This window comes from Heliangelus exortis, chromosome 10 (assembly GCF_036169615.1).
Source record: "Heliangelus exortis chromosome 10, bHelExo1.hap1, whole genome shotgun sequence".
Taxonomy (NCBI): Eukaryota; Metazoa; Chordata; class Aves; order Apodiformes; family Trochilidae; genus Heliangelus; species Heliangelus exortis.
Genome location: NC_092431.1, coordinates 15,170,607 through 15,196,860, shown reverse-complemented (window position 1 = coordinate 15,196,860; position 26,254 = coordinate 15,170,607). Strand labels below are relative to the sequence as shown.

Sequence of the window (26,254 nt, the reverse complement as noted above, 5' to 3'; positions counted from 1 at the left end):
GCCCAAACCCCCTGCCAAAGCAGGATCACCTAGGGCAGGTCACACAGAGATGAGTCCAGATGGGTCTTGAAAGTCTGTAGAGAAGGCGACTCCACAACCTCTCTGGGCATCCTGTTCCAGGGCTCTGTCACCCTCATAGTAAATAAGTTTTTCCTCGTGTTGAGATTGAACTTTGTGTGCTCCAGTTTGTATCCATTGTCCTTCATCCTATCACAGGGCACCACTGAAAAGAAACTGTCCCCTTCTTCTTGACACCCACCCTTCAAGATATTTGCAAACTTTAATATGATACCCTGTCATCCTTCTCTTTTCCAGATTAAACAGCCCCAGGTGTCTCAGGCTTTCTTCGTGAGACAGATATTCCAGTCCCCTGATTATCCTCATAACTCTCTGTTGAACTCTGTCCAGTATATTCCAGTCCCTCTGGAACTGGGAAGCCCTGAATGGGATGCAATATCCCAGATGTGCTCTCACTAGGACAGAGTAGAGGGGGAGAACCTCCTCTGACCTGCTGGACACACTCTTCTCAAAGTACCATTTGCCTTCTTGGCCACAAGGGCACATTGCTGCCCCATGGATAACTCCAAGGTCCTTCTCCATGCAGCTCCTTTCCAGCAGGTCAACCCCTAGTTTATACTGGTGCATGGTGTTATTCCTCCTCAGATGCAGGACTCTGCACTTTATTCCTGTTGAACTTCCTTAAGTTCCCCATTGCCCAGCTCCTTCACTGCTCCCTAATTACACTGCTCCTTTACATACACACAGCATCCTATATCCAGGAGCAAGATATGTCCTACTTTCAAGATGCTCAGGCTTCAAGAAGGTAACTACCACAGCTATACAGCCAGTTACCATAGACCTAGAAGAAGTCAAGAAGTAAAAACCCCATATTTTTAAGAAAGCAGGGAAAGAAAAGTTCAGATTACTGAGCTCCTTCTCAACCTTATTGTGAGCCTACATGTGCTGGGGGTAAAGCAGAAAAGGCCAGGTTCTTTATGTTTCTCTAGACATCTTCTATCCCAGCTTCTGCCTGAAAGATTCCTAAGAAAATGGGAAGAAAAAACACATCTGCACAACAGTCAATTATTTAGTAACCTGAAACAAAGGTGTGTGGAAAGAAAAAATATGTCGTGCTTTATTGGATTGAAAAGCAGGGTGTGAGCCCAGGAAGTTACTGAGATGTTCAACAACAGGGAAAAGAAGCAAATCTAAAATACCTAAGGATACCTCTCAAACTTCTTTAGAAATCACACAATCATGTATTTCCAAAAATACTGCCAAAGGAGTGTTTTATTTAACTATGACTCTTTTCTGTTTTACCGTATGAAAGCAATTGGTACTTCTGAACATGACAGAAATTATAATTTAAAAAGAGAAGACCACAAGAAAAGCACAGACACCAAACATGATTACTCTAGATATTCTGAGACCAAACCCCAGTGTCAAAAAACATTTTATATCTGCATTCCAGTGTGATGCAGGCAGCCCTCTCACAATGCCACAATGGAGACTTCTGAGAAAAGGCAAATGTGTATGATTATGGTTATATAAAAACACACACATTCATTAATGTACTAAAAATTGACATAATAAAAATCAGTCATACTGTGAAACCCACAGCATTTCCTTGGCTAGATAGCCCTTGTGAAAACACATCTGTCAAAGGGAGGAGTCAGCTGAAATCAGTGGGCTGAGCTTGAAGCACATTCCAAGCCTTAAGTGTTTTAATCTTGCTATGGTCATTTTCCCTTCAAAGAGCTTATTTTGTAAATGAGTATCAACAGGTAGACTTTTAGTAACAGAAAGCAGAAAGAAAAGAAAAAAAAAAAAAAAAAGAGAAACATCATTGTTACTGTTAGAACTGTTTATGGAAATCCATCCAGGTTTTGGATCACTTGATCCTGTGTTATAAGCAATCATTTCTGGCCAGCCACAGCTTTGTTGGCCAGGAGACTGATGGAGGGGGGGGTCTTAGCACTGCCTGATGAGGTTTGCTTCCAGACACACTGCTGGGGACAGCTGCACAACCCCTTCCTTGGGGTCCCCTTCCTCCTGGGGTCCCCTCACACAGGCCAGCAATACAAATAAACCTTGAGGTCTTAAGGATTTTGTTATATTGAACTTTTTGAAAGAGATACCCTTTTCTATATAAAGCATGCGTAGTATAAACTACTGCTTTCTGCAACACTGGATGCTTCTGCTTTCTTTAAAAATGGTAGTAAGGTAAGTCTCTGAGACAGTGGAAAGTGGTGGAGACAGGAAAATACTTGGTCTCAGTGGACAGAACAGTTTTGACAGCTTTTACAATTAATTTCATTTAATTAGGCACTTTTCTAATGCACTGCAAATGTTGTGAACCCAATGCCATATCTGCAAACAATAGTGCTGAAATGTTGCATTCTACCCAGCCTGTGTGATTTTCAGTACTGTGTTTCCAACGAGACTCAAGGTCTGCATACACTTGTCATTAAAACACACACACTTGAAATGTTTACAAAGTTAATCACTTGAAGCCTAACTTACTTGGTCAGGTAACACTGCTAGCAAGAAGCATCAAGAGGACATATAAACAACCTCTATTAACTGTGACAGCAGAGTTGTATTTGTGTGCTACAAATAGAGCAGACAGAAGTCACCTTACTCATCTGCAAGCATAAAACACAAAAAACAACCCCAAAACAACAAAAAAGGCCACTTCTTTATACTGTGGCTTCTCCAATAAAAAAAAGCAAATAGAGCAAGGATTGTTTCTGTGTAGTGAGATCCTGCACACTGCCACCACGTGTAGGGAAATTCCACTAAAACAGACTGACACAAGCTCCCTGATACACCAGGAAAACTGCAGCAAACATCCAGCCTTTATGGATGTCAAATTTATGCAGCTGGTTGAAATGGAGGAAGGTCATGATCAGCTAATTAATTTGTAATGTATGCTTCCGTGCTCTTTACAAATATGATTATCATTTAATAAATGCAGAAGTTCAAGCTAAACAACATGGTGATGTTTATCTGGGATATTTATTATCTTAATAATAGCAATAATCAGCACTAATGTCATCTTCTCACATTTAATCATCTTTTACTTTTATTAATAGCTTAACTGCCCAATTCTCCACATTCTAAAATGTATTTATCAAATTCATTTACACCCATGTAAATAAGACTTGCCTCAAGAGCCCCTGGTGTAGTACATCTTCCCATCACTCAGTACAGATGTTAGCAATAAACTCTGAATGGGTTGGCACATCGGTACAAAACTCTACAAGGCTTTTTTGCAAATTCTGTTTCTACTTTTATTTTAGCTGTGTGATTGATAAAAGCATTGCTATCTGCACAGCACATCTCCTTTGAAACCCAACAAAAATAACTCTACAGGTTTTTTAATCTACTTTTGAAGTTCACCTAGATTAATAATATTAAAAGTTAAAACCACATTTATTTATATTTCTATGCTGCCAGGGAAGGGCATTTAAATACTGCCTCAGAAAAAGTTTACAATAGGCAGTGTCTACTGCAAACCAAATTCATTTGGAGAACGTTGATGTGGCAGACTTGAAACCACAAAAATACACTCGTTATTACTCACCAGTGCTGTTTTCATAACCCTTTGTATAAATAAGAAGATAGAAGCCACAAGAAACTGGCATTTATCTTTTTCTATAGAGGGTATATTTATTCATTCTAAGATAATCCATAGGCTACCATATGTTACCATAGGCTAACATTCCTAATAATAACAGCAATGAACTCTGGCATTCTGTGAAGCACAACCTTTAAATTAAGGTCTTAATCCTATAGTCCATTTCAGGCTGGCAGAATCATGCAACTGCACTGAGACCCATTAATTTAATTAAAACTATTCATATGCTTAAAGTTATAAATGTGTTTAATTACATGCTGAATTAAACCCAGATGGGGGTGAACTATGCCTCAAATTCAACAGTGACTTGTGCTTTCCTAACTAAACTCATGTTGATATTAAAACATCCATTTCATATGGAGAGACATTAATCTACTCCATATCTCCCAAAACAAAGCCAAAGAGTTCTGGAGGCTCAAAGTCTTTCCTCATGGAAAGTGAGCTATGTAACAAATATTGGCTAGAAAATATAGTGTGCATTTATAGGGCCTTTAGGGCTGGATTTTCAAGTTTTTTCAATACCTCAAATTGCATACATAGGGAATAAAAAAGCCTAAGTGAGCTGGATGGCTAACCACTAATGAGCCCAGCAACTCTGCTTATGTACTCAAAAAAAATACTGAACGGGAGAACGTGGTCATCTGCAGTTGTCTGGCTACCTTGAAAATCAAGATGCTATGAATTCACCCTTAGCTGCAATGGTGATGAAGCCTTGTTGCTCAAACAATGGTGAGGTGGGAGAATACATAACCACACAATCCTAAAAATATTCGTTGACTCCGTATAGCATTTTCCTTGCTCTAGTTTTTTTAATTACAGTTGGGATTTATATTAAAAATGATTTGTTTATTTACATGTTACTAGAAACAATGCTAGCAGCAGCCCGTGAACATTACTTTTCCTAATTGATAATTAAAAACCTTCTAATCAGTACTTTCTAATGCCAGGTACAGAAGGGGAAACTGTCCTGTTTGAGAAGAACTCATCAGACAGGGCCACTAAAATAAAGAGCCCTGGGAACACAACTCATCTTCCACTCTTTTCGTGAACACTGGGATGCAGCAGCACCAGGGACTCTTGCACAGGAACATGTTGGGACAAAAAGACCCATCTTGATGGTAGGTGGGGTCCCTTTGGTTTTGGTGTGTGAACAAAGTAGCTATTTCCTCCCTCTTCTGGTGCCGAGGAGCTGTTCCATCCCCAGGTCAACTCTGCGCCCAGTAACTTGTACCAGGAGAATATATTTTTTATTATTCTGTACGTATTATTGTTGCTGGCCCAGAAAAAGCCAAGAACTTTGATTCTCAGGTGAGTCAAATCATAAAATCTTTGGGAACTCCTCCTCCACCACAGAACCTTCCTGAGAGCTGCTGCCAGACCCCAACTCAAGCCTTTTGTTCCAAAGTCAGAGGGCTCCTACTGAGTGCTGCATGGCACAGTCAGGAAAACTCCTCCTTTTGCCATTTTGTATTCCCAATGACTTCAATGCTACAGACACAGAATGTGAAGGATTACAATGTCCAGATATTTCATACAAAGAAGTAACAAAAAAATAATCCTGGTTCAATATCCAGTATTAGTATCAGGGCTTCAAGAGTACTGCCCTGAACACACACACACCAGTACTGGTAATGATGCTACTTTAGGGTCTAAATAACAAAGAACCAATTGAAAGTCAACAACTTGACCTACTGTAACAAGTCCTCCTTGCTATTACCATTCATCTACTATATTAGTTTGTAATTCAGAATGAAGATATTTAAAGCAATCTTTCACAGAATTACTCTATTATTCAGCTATTTGTTCTACTATCTCCCTTAAGCACTGTAAATAAACTTAGGGATGTTTTTCTTTTTTCATATTCAAACCAAGGTCTTTATCCCTGAGGTCTGTGCTTTACAAACAGACTTAGAAGAAACTTTTTGTGTGTGTTCTCCCCAATTTGCTATTAAATGCAGTGGTATTATGCTCTGCCACTAAACCACAAATGTCATTATGAGGTGGAATTTCTTGGCCCATTTTCAACATTTAAACACATAGTTAACAATGCCTAAGGAAATGCAGCTAACCCCCACCTACACCCCCCCCAAGCCCACAAAAACAAACAAACTACTGGTGGTTCTACATCTTATCCCATGGGATTAGACAGAGGAAACAGCATGAAAAAATGAAAATACTCCCAGAGTGCTTAAACTACATTTTGAAAAACAAATGAGAAATATTAGCCAAGAAAGTCAGCAGTACCTGTATGCAGATGGAGACTGAATGACATGAAAATGTTATGCTGGTTAATATTTTATTTCCATTATTTTCTTTGCAAGGTAAGTAATGCAGCCACACACAAAGAAAAACCCAAACCAACCAACCAACCAAACAAAAAACCATCAAAACAAAGGACCACTCAAGTGTATTTCAGCATCTTTCTATAGCTAAACAAGTTTTAAGGGCAGAACCTAAGAAGCAAATCTTTCCAAAAAATCTTTCCTGCTTCAAAAGACTGAAACACAAGTAATTAACACGCTAACATACAGGTTTGTTTTTTGATGACTGACCTCCAGTTTTTTCTCCAATGAGTTTAAATATGACTTAAAAGCTGAGACTCGGACTTCAGCCAAAGACTGTTATTATTTTGCAAGCAAATTCTCCTGTGGAAGTTTATTGAACTTCTATGGCTTTCATCACAGATAATAAGAAAAAGCATGATTTAGAGCAGACAAGACTCAACTACACAGCAAAACCTGAACTCCAATAAACCAATGCACCCTAAAAAAACCCATAAATAAACCAAAAATGGTGGTTAGTACTTTATTTTTCTAAATATTTATTTCAGCTTTAACTCTTGCCATGAAAAATGAATCAGTCTCCCCAAGCTTTATCCTAAGCTCCCTCTGCTACATGAAGGAAAAAAATTCTGCTAAAAAGCTTTTATTGACATGATAAGAAGAGCTGTAGTTTTATTCAACTGAAGTTCAAGATGAGCTTGTAGTTAATCTTTTCTCATATCAAACAATATCTAAGATTATATTATATAAAGAGAACTATGAATAAAGATTTTGTCTATAATCTCATTAACCTGTATGTAACCTTCCCTTTCTTGGGGAAGACTTTCAAAGTTCTTACAGCCACTTACACATTGTAATTTTAACTGAAAATGTTAAATTAGCAACTAAAGTATAATGACTCAGATCATATTTTTCTTTTTTTTTTTTTTTTTGGTAATATGTGATGACTGGCAACTGACTGAAGAATTAAAGCATTTTCTTAGTTTACCTGGAATAGCAAGACTTCTTACCATTTTGAGCATCACTGTATTTATGCATTTGTACTTCCTACTTTTAAATATGTAATATTCAATGAGAAAAATAATGTGTATTAAAAATTACAAAAACAATATTATGGGCTTTTTCTTTCAAATTTTATTTGATGATCTACTCAAATCAAAATAGTGCAAATACTGCTTAAAGATTTAATGTATCTTTTACAAACACAGTAGTATCACACCATATATTCCCATAATGAACACACACTATTTATTCATTACTCTTACATTCATTACTGTATTTTAACACTTGAAATGTGAATTTTAATGTCTTCTTGCAGAGTTTATCAAAATTTCTATAAAAATATGTATGAATATATAAGGATACAAAGAGAAAAAAAAACTGACAAAAACTCTCAGCCAGAGAAATCAAAACATCTTTTTTTTTTTTTTTTCTCTAATTCAAGATAAAATTTAGTTCCTAACTGGTCCCTTTAAATTAAATGAAAAATGAATGTGTGAAGAATAATAATCCAATGAATAATATCAAAGCCCCTTAAGTCAGCAAGAAAAGTTTCTGCTGAGCTTCACATCTGAATATAGCAAACCTAACAGCAGCAACTCTAATGAACTTTTGAAGTTCATCACATCATTGATCTACAAGAGAATAAGGGAGCAAACACAAATCTCTGGAAAATTAATAAGGTAGGAAGAAGTATTTTAATGCTCTAAACTCTTATTTATGTAAATTATGGTACAGCTAAGCTTCATTTACACTTGCTTTTACCCAGTTCAGATTCCTTTTGTAATGTCCTAAAGTGCTCCCTCTCTGCATTTCCACAGGGTATTTACTGTGAATGTGAGTTACAAACTCATATAGGCAGAATATTTAGATAATTGAATGAAAAATGGCATATATGTATATGAGGAAAATAATTTTCCCCCACCAAATAATGCAAATTATTTTGGTTACATCAAGTGTACATTAAAATGAAGCAGGTAAGAAGCTGTGGAAAAATTTCTATTTTTCTCCCCAAAGAAAAGTCCTCCTCCCACAGGCTCTATGACTCTGTTGACAACATGAAGCTCCTTCACACAGGCAGGTCAGCTTTCTCCTTTGGACAGAAACATAAAACATAAGACTGTGTGGAACCTTTCAGGTAATCAAGCCCATTTCTCTCCTGATGGAGTTAACCTTGTCCTGTCATGCCTTCTATAAAAAAAAATGACAAAACTCCACCTTCAAAATTATGAAGCTTTCTGCCCCTCTGCCTATTAAAGGGCAACATAAAAACCTCATCAGTTACAAACCAACAGGCAAATTTTTGCCCTGGCACAAAGATTTAAGAACATTTCTAAGAAACCACAGTCCTCCATCCAACAGCTGAATGATTTGCCTTGTGGAAGGTTCTTCTGTCCAATGGACTGAGTACATTACCTGAGAGTAGCTCTCATTATTCCACTTTTATTAAATTACAAAGAATTAGAGAACCTTAGGCAGAAACCTAGGTACTGAGTTGGTTTGCTATCATAAATAGCACAGGCAGCAAACTGTGCTCTACACATGCATTTCTTGGTGAAGTAAAAGGATCTTCAGGTGGTGGGAGACTACAAAGGGTAGGCTAAATTCACCTACTGATTTTGTTAAACTAACATAAATATTCTATGTGTAAAAGGAGCAAAAAAGTGGCAACATGCTAGACCCAGAAAGCTCAACACTAGGTTTTCCTATGAAGTATTGATGCAGCATTAATGATGAAGACCCTGAAGGGGGTCTTCAAGTGCCCAACACTCAAAATCTTCCTATTCTCTGCAGCCCAATTTTTCTAACACTACTCATCCAAAATGCTGACCTTAAGCCATCTCATCCCCTCCACAGCTGGTTCTAAAAGCATCATAGGCTGCCACTGGACTTATCCCTTCCTAACAGCGAGGCTGTTTGCAGACTCTTTTAATGTGTGTTCATTGCTCATTTTTAGAAAGGCGACCAAAGCTGCACAAGTCCTGTCACATGGGAAATGTTATATGGCCAGGTTAGTAAAGCTCACTGCAAACAAAGCCATGCAGAACATACACTCAGTACAGACATTGCTTAATCCAAATTATTTGGATGTTAACTTCTCTCATCATATTGGCATCTTTCTGAAGTTTGTTTTAATATTAGCGTTTAAAGTTTTCCAGGTAACACAGATTACAATGAGAATATTCAGTGGTGACAAAGAGCCACCAGAAACCCTGGTGTGGAGGAGGGCAGGAGAATCAGAAAGTGGATTGCAGTCAAATCTTTCCATCAGTAGCCAGGAAGCAGCAAAAGACAAACTTTACCAAGTGCACAAGCGAGCACATCTGAATCTACTTCACATCTTGAGTAAAGCTTTGTGTGGAAACAAATCTGGCACTTAGTTTTCAAGGAGCAACAGCAGAATTCAAGGCTCAGTTCATTAGGATATGGCAGGGATGTAAAAACGAAACTCTGCTGGTTACAGACACAAACCAGAGTGAGATGTCAACCTGACAGTCGCACTATCAAAGCTTGAACAAGAAAATACAACAGTTTTTTAAGTCCTACAGGGACCAGGCTGTGTCTGAAGCAGAATGCCAAATGTCAGTGCTGAAAAGGTAACAGTACTTCCTATTTAGAAAAAGGGAAGGAATTTGCTCCCTTCTTCATCATCTGCAAACTGAAAACAGAAACAAAGACATCTGAAAATTACCCCCTGGCAGTACCTCTCTGCTTCTATGGATTACAGATAGAGACTGCAGCAGCTGCAGTGGAAACCTGGATGCTTGGCTTTAGTCCAAAAATCCATCAATGGGACAAACACAGAAGTATACTATACCTACCACTACATCTACATGTTAGATGCAGAGTGTCAACTCTGGAAAACTAGACAAGAACAATAAAACCCACAAATACCTGAAAACTCTTCTGAGTTTATAAACATTCAATTCCACAAATCTGTGCACCTTGGCTCATGTCCAAAAACCCCCATCATTGTTACTCAGCAATGATGAAAAGCAATGTCATACAAGATCCTCCTTTACTGAAATAGTACTTTTATGAAATGGGCCATGTAACAGTTTTACTGCTCTGAGAGGCTCTACATAACCAGATGTAAACCCTGCTCATAAATAAACTTCTTCTCATCAAATGTTATGCCTGATCTTCACTGCTACAAAATCCTCTGAAGTTATTAAGTGAACAAGGGAGATTACCAGCACAGTGAAAATGAGAGAATTCATTTATCTTAAAAAGGTAAAAGCAAATTCTTTCAAATAAAATAAAGTCTCACTTGGTTCATTATTAAATTCATCCCATGTTTGATATGAGAATTTTTGAAGTACTTGGAAATATTATAGGTGTGAGCAGTGACTAGCGAAGAATTTCAGACCGGCTGGTGGGCTGAAAGATGAGATCATCACCTTGGGTCCTTCAGCTCATTACCTCAGCCACTATCCAAACCATTAAATCACAACTGGAAATATATACCATTCTTATGACACTTGAGATTACTTGAGAAAGAAAGAACACAGAGAAAGAATGGCTCCATGGACCATTTACTCACTGCTTAGTTATGAATATGGGACAACTTTAAAAAGAAATCCCATGACAATTTCAATAGAACAATAGAACCACATACAGTTATTTCAATTTCTCAAATTGTTGCCTTTTGCATCCTCAGTCCTTCAACTGATCCTCTGCCACACTCCTCAACCCTGGGTTTGTCACAAACCTCCTTATTTTCAGGTTCTTCTCCTGTCACCTGTGCTAGAGGAGAGCAATATAACTCAGATTTCCATCATCCAGATTCCCAATAGATCTCCTGATCTAACTGAAAACAAAACCAAAATATGCTTGAAACCCATTTATTTTCTCTCCTTTCTTGCTTATGCCTTTGCCTTTAACATAAAGGGCTCAGTAAAAGATTTCATATACTGCTTTCCTTAGCATATGGTTTGAAATGACATTCTGCATAACATGGCAACTCCTTTTACCTGGACCCCTTGAGGAAGTTCCACAAAGGTACTGTAAGTCATCTGCTGTCTCCCTACAGATAACTTTTATCACTCTGAGGCTATGCCCATACCCTTGTCTGCCAAAAAGTACATGTTATCTACCCCCTTCCTCCAACCTCTATGCCTCCTCCTTGGAGAGTCATTCAAGATCCAAACACCTTCATTCTCCTTTTCACTCTAAACTGCTTACAGAGAGGTCTCCTACCAAGAATCTCAGAAAAGTTACTAATATTGATGGGAAATAAAAACAAAAATAAAAAATAAACTCAGAAATAAAAACTCAGCTTGCATTAATTTCCAAGTTCTGTAAGCTTCACACACAAAATAAAGCAAATTTTAGTACTCAATGAAAGCACAGAACAAAGACAGGGATGAACATTTTAGCCAGGCTTGTTGTAACAGGACAAGGAGCAATGCTTTTAAATTAAACTAGGATAGATTTAGGCTAGATATAAGGGAGAAATATTTTTTACAACAAGGGTGCTGAAACACTTGAACAGCTTGCCCAAGGAGGTGGTAGATGCTCCCTGGAAATATTCAAGGTCTCTGAGCAACCTCATCTAATTGAAGATGTCCCTGCTCATTCCAGGGGCATCGGACCAGAAGGGTCCAGTGAAAGGTCCTCCCAACACAAACTATTTTACAATTCTATAATCCTTGCACCTGAATTCACTTTATTTTTTTTTTACCCCACAGACACCTCTCAGGAACATCATTAGGACAAAACTCATCAAGTTTTTCCTCTTGCCTACCTACTAATGTAGGTCAAAAAATACATAAATAAGAATTGATTATGAAAAGCAGGAAGCAAAAACAGTCCATATGTAGCTAATATTGCTACTGAAACCTAAACTTCTGAATTTCCTGCCATTGTGACTTTAATTATGAAGTCTTAATGTTGCCCTAAGATAACTGCCATGTTTAGTTTCCTAGCTCTCTTTAAAGGAAATATTAAAGAGGACTGAAATCAAAACAACAAAAAAAAAAATCCAACTCCAGAACCAAAACCCCAACCAAATGCAAACATTAAACCAAAAAACAAAAACAAAAAAAACAAAAACAAAAACAGAAATAACAAAACAAAAAAATCCGACACCACTTAAACCAAGCAGCAAACAACAACCAAGCAGCCCCCAGAACTCAGAAATTTTTTAATTTCTTCCAACTCATCAGTGCATTCCAGATGCAGGTTCACTTACTCATTTGAGCTCTGCTCTGGTCCCTTCTTGCTGCCTGGGGTTAAAGGGAACAGAAAGCTGATAGACTGTTCCGAAGGAGCAAAGTCTATCCCTTCTGTCTCTGGATAACTTAATCTATCTGAAAAGAAAATCTGGCATGGGTCTGTCTAGGAATTTGTAGAGAGCAGAAATGCTGAAGCAGAAACAAAAATTAAACCAAACCACAACACAATAAACAAAAGCAAAACTAAGTGATTTTTTTGGTTCTGTGCTCACTATGGCAGAGGTTAGGTAGATGATCCTCTGCTTGGAGTCTTTTTGGTTTGGTTTTGTTTTTTTTTTAAGTGGATTGACAATCTGTCTGAAATATAAGCATCAATGATAAAGTTCAGAGGAGAAACACAGGCGAAACAAACGGTAACAGATCACAAGCATGAGATGGTGTTCACTCAACTCCTGCAGGAACTACTTGTGTTCATCTTACTTAAATCCATCTCCATACCAGAAAGATGTGGGACAGCAAACAGTGCAAATCTCCTAGTATGGATCACAGGGGGATCCAGAAAACTCCAAAACAATTCATTTGATGCATGCATTGAGGAGCTGTTACAATGAACAGAAGCCTTGGAACACAGAGCTGGATACAGCATGCTGGGTAAGAGCCAGCTCAGCATTTGCATTTTGCCTCCTAAATCTACTAGAGAATCAATGTATGTCAGAACAAATATGATCAATCAACTAGTTCCATCTCCAAATAAATAAATAACTTGTGAAAAGACAAGTAATAAAAGATGTCATTAAACATTAACTTTCTCTGTGTAAACAGGTCAGTATCAGCACTCCACAGGAGTTTTGTAAGACAGTTGAATAAATGGGTTGGAAAAAGGGAAAGAAAGGTGTGCAGAAAGAAGACCCTTTTGATACCGAGTCCCTCATAGCAATATAAATGAAGGCTGGCTGAGAGAACTGCAAATGATCTCACCAGAGAGTAAAATGGAAGGCATAACTCAATCCTGACAGGTATAAACATTGTTGGGAGTGGTGGGGAGGATACCAACCCCAGCCCTATGTATGCAATGAGGGCTCTGAGCAAGCTGTCACCACTACAAAGATCTTGAGCTCATTAGTGACGTATTTAAGCAAATGCTGGTTTAGTTTCAGCAGCAGTCAAAAAAAATCAAACACTGTTAAAAATTATCAGGAATGTAGACCACCACAGAATACACCATTGACCCAGCATTTAAATGACAGATACTGCACAGTGAATATGTTATCTAGCTTGCATGCAGTTCTCCAGTGTCAAAAATAAATAAAAAGAAAAACATAACAGAACTAGGAAAGAAGAACAAGGATGATCAAAGCTATGAAATACGTTCTGTTCAACAACTAAAGAGACATGGATTTTTTCAGCCTGGAAGACAAATGATCAAAATGGTATCAAAAGAGACCTATGATAAATGGGTCAGCATAAAGGCAGAGGATAAAGAAGCATTCATCTCTTACAAGATAAGAACAAAGGAGTATAAAATGAAATTATCAGGTAGCAAAATTCAAAATAAACACAAGAAGGTAACTCCTTAACACATACACTCCTCTACCGTAGAACTCACTGCACAGGATATTGCGGATGATAAAAACGCACATGGATTTAAAAACAATCAGCCAAAATAATGGAAGAAAAATTTATCATGGGCTGCTAAACCCAAGATACCATCTCTGTTTCAGGAAGTTTGTGAGATGCAGATTGCTGAAAGCTGGGAAAATATACTGGGAAAGCACTACTACGTGCTTGCCTTTTACTGTCTTCCCTCAGCATCTGCTATCTGTCAGTCACCGGCCAGGACAGGACAGGCTGTGACAACACCCAGCAGCACAGCTCTGAAGGAGTCGACCCACAGGGCAAAACCTGTGATACAGAGGACCGGTGTCCACACTTCGTTCAGATGGTTTCACTTTCAGCTGTAAGCACTCTGGTCCCTCTGACTGAATGGGTATTACCAAGCTGACAACACCTTTTGGTTTAGTGGCCACCAAAAAGCCGCCTTGGGTGCTGCCAGCCCGTCCGGCAAGGCGCGCACGTCTGCAGGAAGCCCGGGACAATGAGCGGACTTGCTGCAGGAGTGCACTCCTGATCCACCCCAAAACACTCTTGCAGACACACCTGTGCCCAACAGAATCAATGTTCACCCTGAGAATTTAACTGGTCTCCTGAATCACTGACCCTCCTGAACCCATCAAATGACCTCCAGCCCAAAGGGAGACCAAGGCTGAACCACGTCTTGCTACAGGATCTGTCCTGAAGCATCATACCCGTTACATCCCACTCTGCTTGATGCTCTCTGGGTACAGCTAAAGAATTAGGCTCCTAAGCACAAGGCTGTAGTCATGAGGAAACTTTGTACTGCATAATATTTAAGGAGGTTTTTAAAGTTTAGTATACTTTTAATGCAGAAAACAGCTGCTTTTCACCTGAAAACTACACATCTCCGCTGACTTGTAATGACTGATATACTGATGCCAGCTTTTTAACTATCTACACACTGGAAAATACAACTGGTATCTTTTTTTATAATGAGAAACTTTTATTTCTGCTTATGTTCTGAAAGAGACATCCATGCTTCCTTCCAAAAAGACAATAAATATATAATTCCAAGTGGTAGGTGGTAAAGAAGGGCACAGACTTGCAACATATAATTTTGTATTAGAAGCTTTACTGAAATTTTCTCATCACAAATGGTTGACTCTTATGAAGTAGTTCAATATAGCACTACATTGTGTTTCTCTTCACTGCAGACATTATTTTAATGATATCCCATTGCCTTTAATATGAAGGCACCGTTTAAGTAAGCTGACAAACCTATTTTGCTATTTACAGCCAGATCTGATATTTATTCAAAGCACATCCTCCTAGAAAGAGCAATACACTTTAAAGACACAAAACCTCAAAATACGTCAGATCCTAACTTCTGTTACTTAATTTTTCATTTGTCTAATCATGCAATATGGAAAAAAACTCAGCTGAGTACTAAATAGAACTTCTTTGCATGTGCAAAAAGTCTTTCGATTCTACCAATCTAATCTTCTGCCTACGTCTCTTCCAAAGCAGCCTAATACTTCCTTAAACAAAAGGTTACGTGTTCATTTTTGAAGAACAGTGCTACTTCTGACCGTGACAGAGAACATACAACTGATGAGAAGTCACTGCAGAAACTTCCAACGGATTAATTTGACACAGCTAAAGTTTGTTTTATCCGCAACCTAATTAAAAATAAGGGTTCCTACCCTAAAAAGCCTTGTGCTAGGGGCCTGTGATGAGGTATTATCAAGTTCTGCAAAAGGAGACACAAGGGAATTCAAAATTATTGGAAAAAAAAACCAAACAACCCAAACTATTTTCTTCTGCAGAAGTAACTAGGAGAAGAATCTTCTCTTCAGAAAGACAAATAAAAACAGTGAAAGTATTTTAAAAGCCTGTTAGTACATATCAGTCTTGTTTCATTTACACTGGATCTGGAAAATCAAGGGAGAAAAATACAGTTGGGGTGTTTTTTTTTTCTTATCTTGGTCTGCCTTGTACAGGATAAAATAAAATCAATCGCCCAGTGGAAAAGCCTTGTAAAGAAAACTCATAAATCCTATTTATTTATCTATTTTTTCATCATGCTAGAGCAATATAAGTTAGGATATTTTTGTCACAGTGCCAGATGGTAGAAGAACTGTAACAATCACTGTTCTTAAACCCCAGGGACCATATTCACTGTACTAGAGATTAAATGATACCTAGCAATTCACAAAATTGTTTGACCCTTTGATTATCGTAATTAAAAAACAGTAAGTTCCATGAACAATCATCCAGAACCAAAAGTTGTGCTTAGTTATGTTAAGCAACATACAAGGAGAAGAAAAACTTCAGTGTAAGATCCCCTGAAGTTATCACCCTAAGTGGAAAGCTTTTTACATCTGTTTGCAGAAAAGAAATACTGGGAATGGGTCTTAAATCCCTCACATACCTGGCAATGAAAGTTCATCTTAGCAGTGCATCGTTCCACTTAGGATCCACATTTTAGCCAATAGCTAATGCATGTCAAGCCTAGGAATGGTTTTTGGAATAGCAGCTGGAACATGTGAGTCACCTTCCTCATTGCATGGCCAGAGTGAGTTTCTGTCTCTGCCTGAGATAAATGAAGACTTACAGGGTCAAGAGGAATTATTTTCAGTCAGGTTTAGTGAGCCTCCACTTGCTCTGGGATTGACACTAGCCCCTGGGTGCTCACCTGTGAAAAATTGTTTGAACACCCTAAATAAAGCAAAGGCAATAACTGGATCTCAGACCCCAAATACTGGGCAGCAGATGATGTATCCATCTAACAGAGATACTGAGAGTTCTTCTTCCGATGCTTTTTCCAAAGAAACTAGAAACCTCTCTTGTACATTTGTGTGGAATTCAATCGCTGGGCCAAATGAGCAATTCCCAGAAATGAAGACTCTGTAGTAATAGAGAAAACAGGGATTTACACACCAAAAGAGCCAGACCAAGTCACCTCTAGTCATTGTGTCATTTGGAATTTGGCAGGAGGCTAACCTGCTGGTTTAGATCTCATTGTTGCATTTCTACACTCAAGTCCTATCTGCATCCCAACGAAAAATTCTTTCATTTACTTTTTTCTAAGCAAAGATCAAGACTCTTCAATCTTTTCCAATGACAGTTCAGCAGAGTTCCATTTAGGATCTGAAGGACAGCAGAACATTTTCTGTTATTCATTATAAGCACCCCTGATCTAAAGGCAACTGATACACAACAGACGTTCTCAAGCAGCAGCAGTGTGCCACAGATGAGAAGCTCCTGCAGATATTTAAACAAAGCCACATGTGGAATAAGACAATAATTAACTGACACCTCTGCCACCGAGGTATTGCCAAGTGAACTGCACATGAAAGAAGAAAGCCTTTAAGTCATTTCAAGACATTGTAATGAGATGCTGCTCATTTATGTAGGGAACAAACTTTTTAACTGGTTTGCACTGTAGAGAAATATCAACAAACTCTGACAGATTTGAAAATGTCTGGCCAGGGAACTCCAGGCCAGTCAGTCTCACCTCTGTGCCTGGCAAGATCCTGGAGCAGATCCTCCTGAAAGCTCAGCTAAGGCGAGCAGGTAGCAAAGGAGTGACTGGTGACAGCCAACAACGGCTTCACAAAGGGCAAGTCCTGTCTGACTGATTTGGTGGCCTTTTAGAATGGGGTCACAGCCTCAGTGGAGAAAGGCAGAGCAACAGACATCATCTACCTGGCCCTGTGCAAAGCATTCAACACTGTCCCCCACAACAGGGGTTGGAACTAGATGATCTTTGAGGTCCATTCCAATCCAAACCATTTTATAATTGTTTTGGGTTTTTTTCTTCTCTCTCCTTTTTTTTTTTTTTTTAATAGGCTTTGTGGTTATCCTCCAAAAGCTGGAATGTTACTTTGCAGTAAGTATACCAAAACATTAAATTACCACAAATATAAAATTTCTGTTTCTGTGTAAAAACTCCTTAGAAAATATTTCATCACCACATGATTTAAGGAATCTCAAATAATTGCATCTTTAAATTTCCCATTGCCAGATGGGATGTTATTCAAAACTGCTGCAACTATTCAGATGCAACCAGTAGGTCCAGCCACCCAGAATTAATAAGATGGCACCGTGGGTAGAGAAGACAGTTTCTCCTAAGATGGCTCTCATCCTTCAAGATGAATTTTCTCAAAGCAAAACAAATTCTTCACAATCACAAAAGGATTTGCTGAGACACTGGGTCAGGGTCACAGGAGGCTACCAGCACTGTGACACACCTACTAAATCTTCTCTCACAAGCTTAATGCAATGAAGAAAATCCCTTTGTGGCTGATACTGCTGCAAGTGCTGCAGTGGAGAAGAGGAGGTCAGGATGGTGAGGGAGATTCCAGGGCTGAGAGCATCACTGTACCTGGCAGACCCTGGCTCTGGAAAGGGAGTAAGGAGCTGGCCAGGGCTGTGGCTGGTCTAAGCCCTATTCAAGAGGAGAAAATCAGATATGACCCAGCAGAGGAAAGGGAAAAGTGAATGCAGTGAGTGGTATACGGCCTTGCCAGAGGGCAGCTTAAACCATGACCTGCTTAGAGAAATGATCAGTGAGACATGGCTCCTCCAGTTTAAGAAGCCAGAGAGCAGAAGCAGAAGAGATCCTGTTGAGGAGACATTAACTTACTAAAGGGAAGGAGAAGACATGCTTCTTCCTTCTCCTCTAACTTATTTTCTTGGTTTCATTGGTACAAATCAGAAACAACCCTTGTTAAGAGGAAAGGAAGAGCATGATGGCAGGAACCCATTTTTTTCTAGGAGGGCAGACATTTAAATTCCCAGTCTTGCGACTGAGTTTGGATGCAAGCCACGGCTGGGGATTTTACCCGTAATTCTCACTGACATTAATTCACAGGCTGGCTCCCTGACCAGAAAAGGTCTTGCTCTGGCCTGACCCATAACAAGGAACCTGGGGTGGAGGGTTCATCTGACTCATGATAATTGCCTTACGGGGATATCGGATAAAAGACGATTTCTGAGGCATCGGGTCTGCGTGCAGACATAGGATCTGCAATCTCCTGGCATGTACTGCAACAGCCTAGGAAAATTATTACTGTAAGAACTAAGGACTGGCAGTAGGATGGCAAGTGATAAAACTGTTTTCTGTTTCTTCCAGATATATAGCTAAAGGAGCACAAAAACCTGGCTCTTGATACCCACAGGAGAAGAACCTGAATGTGGTCATTCTGAAGCACTACTGCAATACACTGTTTCTTCATTAAATAAAGTCACTGTAGTATTTATACCAAGCATTGATTCCTGCATTTTAAAAATATACACTGGAATCTGCTAGCTCTTCAAGATAATCTGCTCACAGGATCAAAGGAGAAACATGTATTAGCAGATTCCTCTCAGCTTACACAGCCACATTACACTCAAACTCTGTGCAGCTATTCCTTTGTTTTCTCCTAACGTGGGAATAAAATAGGAAAAAAGTAATGTCACACTTAAAATAAACAATCACATTAGCAAAACTAAATACTGCAAAACACCAGAAAAACAAAGTTGTTACCTACTTACTTTTCCCTTTAATATCAGGGATCTTTGAAGAATGAATTTGAGTTTGCCCTGGGGCAGAAAAAGGCAGAAAAAACAAAACTGCATTCAAAATAAGCATCTTACCCAATACCCTTAAAATGGTACCACGCTTGTGATAGTTCTGTCATTCTTCAAGAAATCCTCCCTACATATCCTGAACCAGCCCCAGATACAGTTTCAAGACAAACGAAAAGGGAGAATTAGGGGAAGATGTCTGATGGCTGTTACTGAGATTGGGGATATTTCCTGATCTATGGTTTTGCAGGATAGGCTGTGTTGTTTGTTTTTTTTAATTATTGCTTGTAAAAGCTTCAATTTTTGTTCCAAGTCATCTAGCATGAATGCCCACAAAAATACGTCTAATTCCTTTTATATTTGATAAGAATTTGCTTCAGAAATCTAGACGTGTCCAGCAGAGTCTGAAAAAAAATTTCTTACTAACTAAAGGAAGGAAGGAACCAAAGGAAGGAAACTTGTAAACTACTAAATTTCCTGCATAAATATTTCTTGTATCCCTCATTTGGGCATTGCAAATTGGAACTAAGCGTTCTCTGCTTCTGGGAGGAGATACTCCCAACTTTTGAGTTAATGCAGTTTTTCACTCATTCTTTAAAAATTAAGCATTAACATAAATACTTATGTTGAATCAATAAGTACTACTGCACTGTCCCACAAATATTCATGTGTTTATCTATGCCATACTTTTGTCCAGTAACGGAACAGGATTTTCACCATTTTACAGATTAAGAGCTCAGGAGGAAAAAAAAATTAAAAAACCACGATCGATGACTTGATCAAGTTATTTAAAGAAATCTGGCAAATCAAGTCCAGCTTTCTTTAGTCAGCAGTAGACAGATATTGATATAACTAAACGTTTAATATATTTTAAGTACGACAGAAAGACCTCTGACTGAACTACAATGAGTTTTGGGATTTAAAATGCAGTTCTGGGCTAAATTTTTACATTAAGTCTATTAAACAGCAACAAATTTCTAAATGTGATTTGATCTCCTGTATCATTCAAGCTGAAATATATTTCTCTCTATAAAAATCAGCAAAATGTGCACCATAATCAGTATAAACATAATTATTTTTCCTGGGATAATTCTGCAAAGAATTCAGCAACGCAATCGTCAGAAAAGCCCTAACGCCGACTCCCTTCCCAGCCCGAATGTGAAGGAGCTTGCAAGGCATGCCTTGGATTTGAGAAGCAGCAGAAGGAACTCCACACCCCTCTACCACTTTTATATGCAACAACAAAACAAAAAAACTCAGCAGCTATTTCAGGAAGCTCAGTTGTACAAATAAGAAAATACAAGCAGAGGCTGGGGGTACACTTTACAAAAAAGTCTTTTCTAGAGACCGGGTGCTCATTATTAGCACAAGTTTGGAAGAAAATTGGGAGGAAGTATATCTAAGGCTCAAATCAGAAGCAGTCTTGCAGATTATTTTAAACTATGCATGATGGATGCATTCTGCTCTGTCCTCATTTAAAACTCTGCAGACTTTTCCCTGCGATAATCTATTCCAGATGAAGCAACTGATATTTTCAGTTTCCACCAAAAAGAAGAAATTGAAAAAAAAGGGAGCAAAAAGCCCCCAAATCAATAACTGTTTGATAATCCATGATTAATCAGTACAAAACCTTCCCTCAACATTTAACTTTCTCTTATTTACTGAGCCCTTTAATACAGAAGGGAAAGTAAATAAAAGGAAGAACGGCAATTCTTGATTTCTTGCCAGTTTACAGTATTAAAAAAAGAATCTGCGCCACGGGTTGGCAGCCTGCCACACTTACAGTAAGCTATCTACTGTTTCACCCCGCAGGAAGGACAAAGGATTCAGTGTGGGGCTGCTGGGTTTCTCCCTGTCAAATGTACCCTTCAAAGCAGATCCCAGGAATATTAAAAACTGCACGCAGTTCAGAGCATGTTTTTCGTGATCCTTCCTTCTTCTGGTGGAGGTTTTTAAGAACCCTGGAGCACCGTGGTAAAGAAGGCAGAGAAAGAAAATGGCAGCATTAGAGTCACAGCACTGACATTTTAACTTGACTAAATCAAGTTACTCCAGCAGAAATACAAGGTGCTGGGCGAAGTGGTTTGGTTCATATTTCTATTTCCCCATGAGACAAGTGTACAGACTCTACTGCTTCATGTCCTCTAGAGCTGCAGAGATGTCAGGACCCTCTTATGCAGGGGGGTTCCCCAATAAAACTGTGCCCCAGGGAACCTCACGTTCCAAGGGTAAGGTGGGAGAGAAGGAAAGACTAGTTAAAAAAAGAAAAAAAAAAAAAAAAGCAACAAGAGGGAATTAGAATAAGCTAGAGTTAATAGAAAGAGCCAAAAGGAAGTGAGTGAAAGCATGACTGAAGAGGAAACAAGTTGTTAAAGGACAAAGAAAATAGCTACGCTGCATTATCAGAGGGAACACATGTAAATACAGGGATTATAGATGAGAGTTAAGGTTCAAGAATTATAAATAAGTCCAGCCTGAGTGCTCCTTCAACTATTAAAACAAAAATATAAGAAACACTGATCCTACCTACATGAAGAAGATCCATGGGATATGCCTTTGTTTTATTACGTAGCCTTGAAGCTTTCTGTGAATTTCTGACTATTTCACTCCCATCCTGCCAGTTTTATGTCTAGACACATTATAAATATCTGGAAGCTTCAAGACATTTTCCTGAAAAATGCTCCTTTCAGAAGAGGGTGATTTTCTTTTATCCAAAACTGCAGCATTGTTATCCGATTCTTCAAATTCCATGTCTAATTTCCAAAAATTAAATGCTTTTTTAAACTCTCTAGTTAATAGTATTCAATCTTTAAACTTTGATATCTTGCAGTCTCCTCCAGACTAAAAATGAATTTTCAACTTACACAAAAGAGGACGGAGAGCTTCCTAGCTTTCCAGCAAACAGACAGCTTTTGCTTCCAGTCCTGGAAGGGCTGGAAACACTGATTTTCAAGTTCATGACAGTCTTTCCTGCCCCCCCTTCTCCACCACTAAGGAAGTAAAATTGCCCATGCAAGTCAGCAACAGCCTTGTTTAAGTGACCTTTGCATCTTTACTAAATGCCTCACCTTAGATCCTAAGTTTGAAAGATACCAGTCAAGCCTGCAAAGATACAAAAAAGGACTGTTTGACACACACCTTCCTTTACCAAGCACTTGATTTTGGCAAGTCTAATGTTCAGGATTAGCACGTTTTCTTTCCATCCCAAGAATCTAAGACACTAACAGTAAAATTACAGAAAAAAAATTCTGCACCTCATGCAGCCAATTCCCACCCAGACCCCACAAGCAGACAACAAAAATAGAGAAATACTCCAGGACAAACAATCCCTAAGAGAGAGAAATTTTGTTGAGGTTCGCTTTCTCCCTAACAGGATTTCTGGACCAAACCTATTTGCTCCCCTTTTACCTTTGCACCCTTTTGGGGTCAGGAGTGGATCAAAGGGGATACAACAGCCTCTTTCCCAGTGGGTAGAGCACAGGGCCAGGCATTTGTGTCCATTGGCTGATAATTTACTTTCTGTCCCCAATTCGCAGCTCACCCCAGGGTGGGCTTAGGAAAGTCATTTTTCCCTTCCTGCCTTGACAGAACTGGGGAGATTTCTCCTTACTCAAGAACTCTCACGGACTTTGAAAGCAGATTTTACAGGACTCAGGCTGCTTTGTTTCTAGAGCCTGATTCTTTCCTAGACATGGTATCCACTACACCTGTATTAGAAATGTTGTAGGTACAAGGTAACAGCCAAGCACCAGATACAGTGTCCACTAAAGTGAAAAAAAATTAAGCCAGCTTCCACAGGAGAAAAAAAATTTAAAAAAATACTTGCCCTTGCACCAAATCAAGGGAAACTCATCCTCCTGGAAGCAGCAGGTAAACAAAATATTCAGGCCATGTTTTTCCATAATAGCTGTGAAGCACAACTTCCCACAGAACGTGAGCTTTTCCTTTAAAACCTTCATCTACACATAACCTACTGCACAAGTTTTGATGCATTTATACATTACTGTATCTTTTAAAAAGTTCAGGAAAGCTACTGCCATTAAAGAACCATATATCCTCACAAATGAAGTTATTTACATAAAAAAGTAACATTATGTATGCAAAATTTTAGTTTAAAGGAAAAAAAAAAGAAAAATTACAAGCGTTTTCACTAAAACTGCTCAATGCTTTCCTGACCTGTCACAAATATTTTAACTTGAGGTACAATATGCAGCAAGTCCTGGTGAGTCTCAAGACACCATGCTTGATTATATTAAAAAATAAATAAAGCTTTTTAAAAATGTATGTATGCATGAAAAACAGTCACTGATTTCTAAGATTCAAGGAAGTATTCCTGTATTTCATTTTTAGATGAGATATTGAGAGAAAGAAAGAAGTCAAGTAAAAAAATAATAAAATTGTACCTTTGAAAGTTTTGACTAATTCTTAAAACAAACAAACAAAACCAAAACCAACAAACTTGCTTACATGGAGCTGAAATACTATCTTCAAAACCCCAAAACTCCCATTGACTTCAAGGAATGCAAACTTACAGTCACTATTTGCAAAATATATTAACTTCACCACTGGAGATACTTCTCTTCCCCAATCTGATTCCCCTCCTCGACAATTCTAAAGCAATTACATAAGATAAGAACAGATTTCTAGGCACCATTTTACATATTTTTGATAACTGTGCCAACTAGAAATTTCCCTCACTACTTAAATCAAAAATAAAATAAGCCTTGGAAAGATTTTTTTATTTTTTAAATTTTTTTTATTCTGACACAGCGCTGATACAAGGAAGGAATTCACTGGAGCTCTGATACAAAACTTGTTAGAAGTTACCAGCCTATACCAGCTAACTTCAGTGCACCCCTCACCAGGCTGCCAGAGAACAAACAGACCTGGGTAGCTTAGGGAAGGGATCTATATGTTAATTGATAGAAATGCACAAAACCAAGGATTTTTTTACTGTTGCTGGTCTCTCCAATATTGAAGATTCTTTATAATGCCATCGGCCATGAAGAGACTCTTGGTTACACAAATAAATGACTTACAAAATACATTATCTTGCCTGCATGCCAGTTTCATTACCCTGCACCAAGGTTAAGCACCTGTTTTTCACCTGAGCCTTTTGTCAATTAAACAGAAGTAAAATATTTTAAACTACAGAACACAAAAAAGCAGGCTTTTAATTAAAAATATCCACTTATATTGCATTTGGAAAATAAAATATTTTATTTGTACTAATTTGTATTTTCAAAACTTCATGAAAAAAACAAACAAAAAAAAAAAACAGGAGCTGGAAAAATTGAATTATGATGCAGTTTTCATATTATTGTATTATGTAGCTATAGTATTATACAATACATTATATAGTTATGTGTATATTGCTATTTTACAATAGTTCTACTGTTATTCTACAAACATTATGAAACTATTAGTACAGCTTTTTAAAACACAGAAGCTTCTAACTACACTATTAATTATTTCAGTTCATTTGGTGTTTTATGAAATGTCATTGATTTAATCTTTGGAAATGTATTGCCGTAAGAAAAAATGTCCACATTCTTAGTTAAAGATACTCACCAGGCTCTCTACCTTGTTTTATCATGTGCATGACTACGCTGCACATTACCCACAGCAACTATTCCAAAGAATTTTAAAATTCATTTAAAATACAGCATCAACATTTTAGTGCGACAGCTGATTAATACCTTGATTGACCCAGATCTCATTGCCATTAAAACCATAAATTAATTTGTCTGTTCCTTTACAACCAAAAGCTGAAACTGGCATAGTAATTAGGGGCTGGATAATCATACCCCTGGTCAGCAAGTACTGAGTAGAGAAGCAGGCAGATGCTAGAACCTCTGGATTTGTTGGAGACCCAAGACCCTGCTGTATTCTCAGGCACCCCAGCCTGCTGCAGCCTCTCTTTTGGAGAAGGCTCATGGAGCAATCTGCAGTACTTCTCTGCTCTCACCTGAAGCTCACTCCCTGCAAGCACCCGTTTGCAAAACTAGAAAACAGAAAAGAAAAAAAAAAAAAGAAAAAAAAAAAAAAAAAACAAAAAAAACAACAAACAAAAAAAAAAAACAACCAGCGGTGGAAGTGCCAACTTCCAGCAAGATCTCCAGATCTCCACAGCTTTGAGAGGAAGGATGCCAAGCACAAAGGCTGTGTGTCTGTACTTAGCTATGCTGCTGGGGGAGGAAAGAGAAAAATAATAGCAAAACGTTTGCAACCATTTACTGACACTAATACTCACTTTTCCTTTCTGCCTCACCAAAACTTTCAGAGAAGAATCTTCCTGGGCCTGCCACGGCTCCCCACAGCTGTGTGGCTCCCAGGAGCTCCCCTGGGCCAGCAGCCGTGCATTGCATTTCACTGGAAAGGCCCCTAAGAAAATACTGACCTGCACCATATTCCTGACTGAATGTCTCTGGCACAGAAAGCAAAACATGTTATAAATTCATTCCTGACCAAGTCGAGTGGACACTCACCCTAAGGAGGAGTGAGACAGCCCAACAGCTGCTGCCTGTCACTGACACCCAAGCACTCGAGCTGGCCGGGGGATGTGGGCAGCAGGGTGGCAGAGGGCAATGTCTCCTCCAGGATGCCAGCTGGGACAGGCACCACAAATCCAGCAGGCATCGTTTCCAGCCAGCAAGCCAAAGGTGGGGAGCTAGGTCAGGGTTTGCTTTGTCCTTCACTGGCCCATGGCTTCCCAGGCCAGGCGCTGGCTGGTTCCTCCTGGTGTGCACGGGCAGCTCTCTACCTGCAGTCCTAACAAGAACATCACTCACTCCCTGCATCTCCTCTTCTCCTACCTTCACATCAGAAGGGACATGTGAGGCCCCAGAAGCTGCAGACCTGCCCGACAAAGGAGGTCAGACAAGGTAGGGATGAGCCCAAGCGAATAAAAAAATAAGTTATCCAGTATCACAGGGCTATCTCAAGCACCCTTGCTGCCAAGGGAGGAGATGTATTTCATCTTGGCCTGAAGCCAGCCTTCCAACATC

At 38.8% G+C, this 26,254-nt stretch overlaps 1 protein-coding gene across 4 annotated transcripts in view; it reads right to left on the bottom strand.

Moving 5' to 3' along the window:
* Nucleotides 1-26,254, bottom strand: part of NR3C2 (nuclear receptor subfamily 3 group C member 2) — a 210,078-nt gene that overhangs the window by 149,100 nt on the left and 34,724 nt on the right. The gene's annotated exons all lie outside the window — the stretch shown is intronic.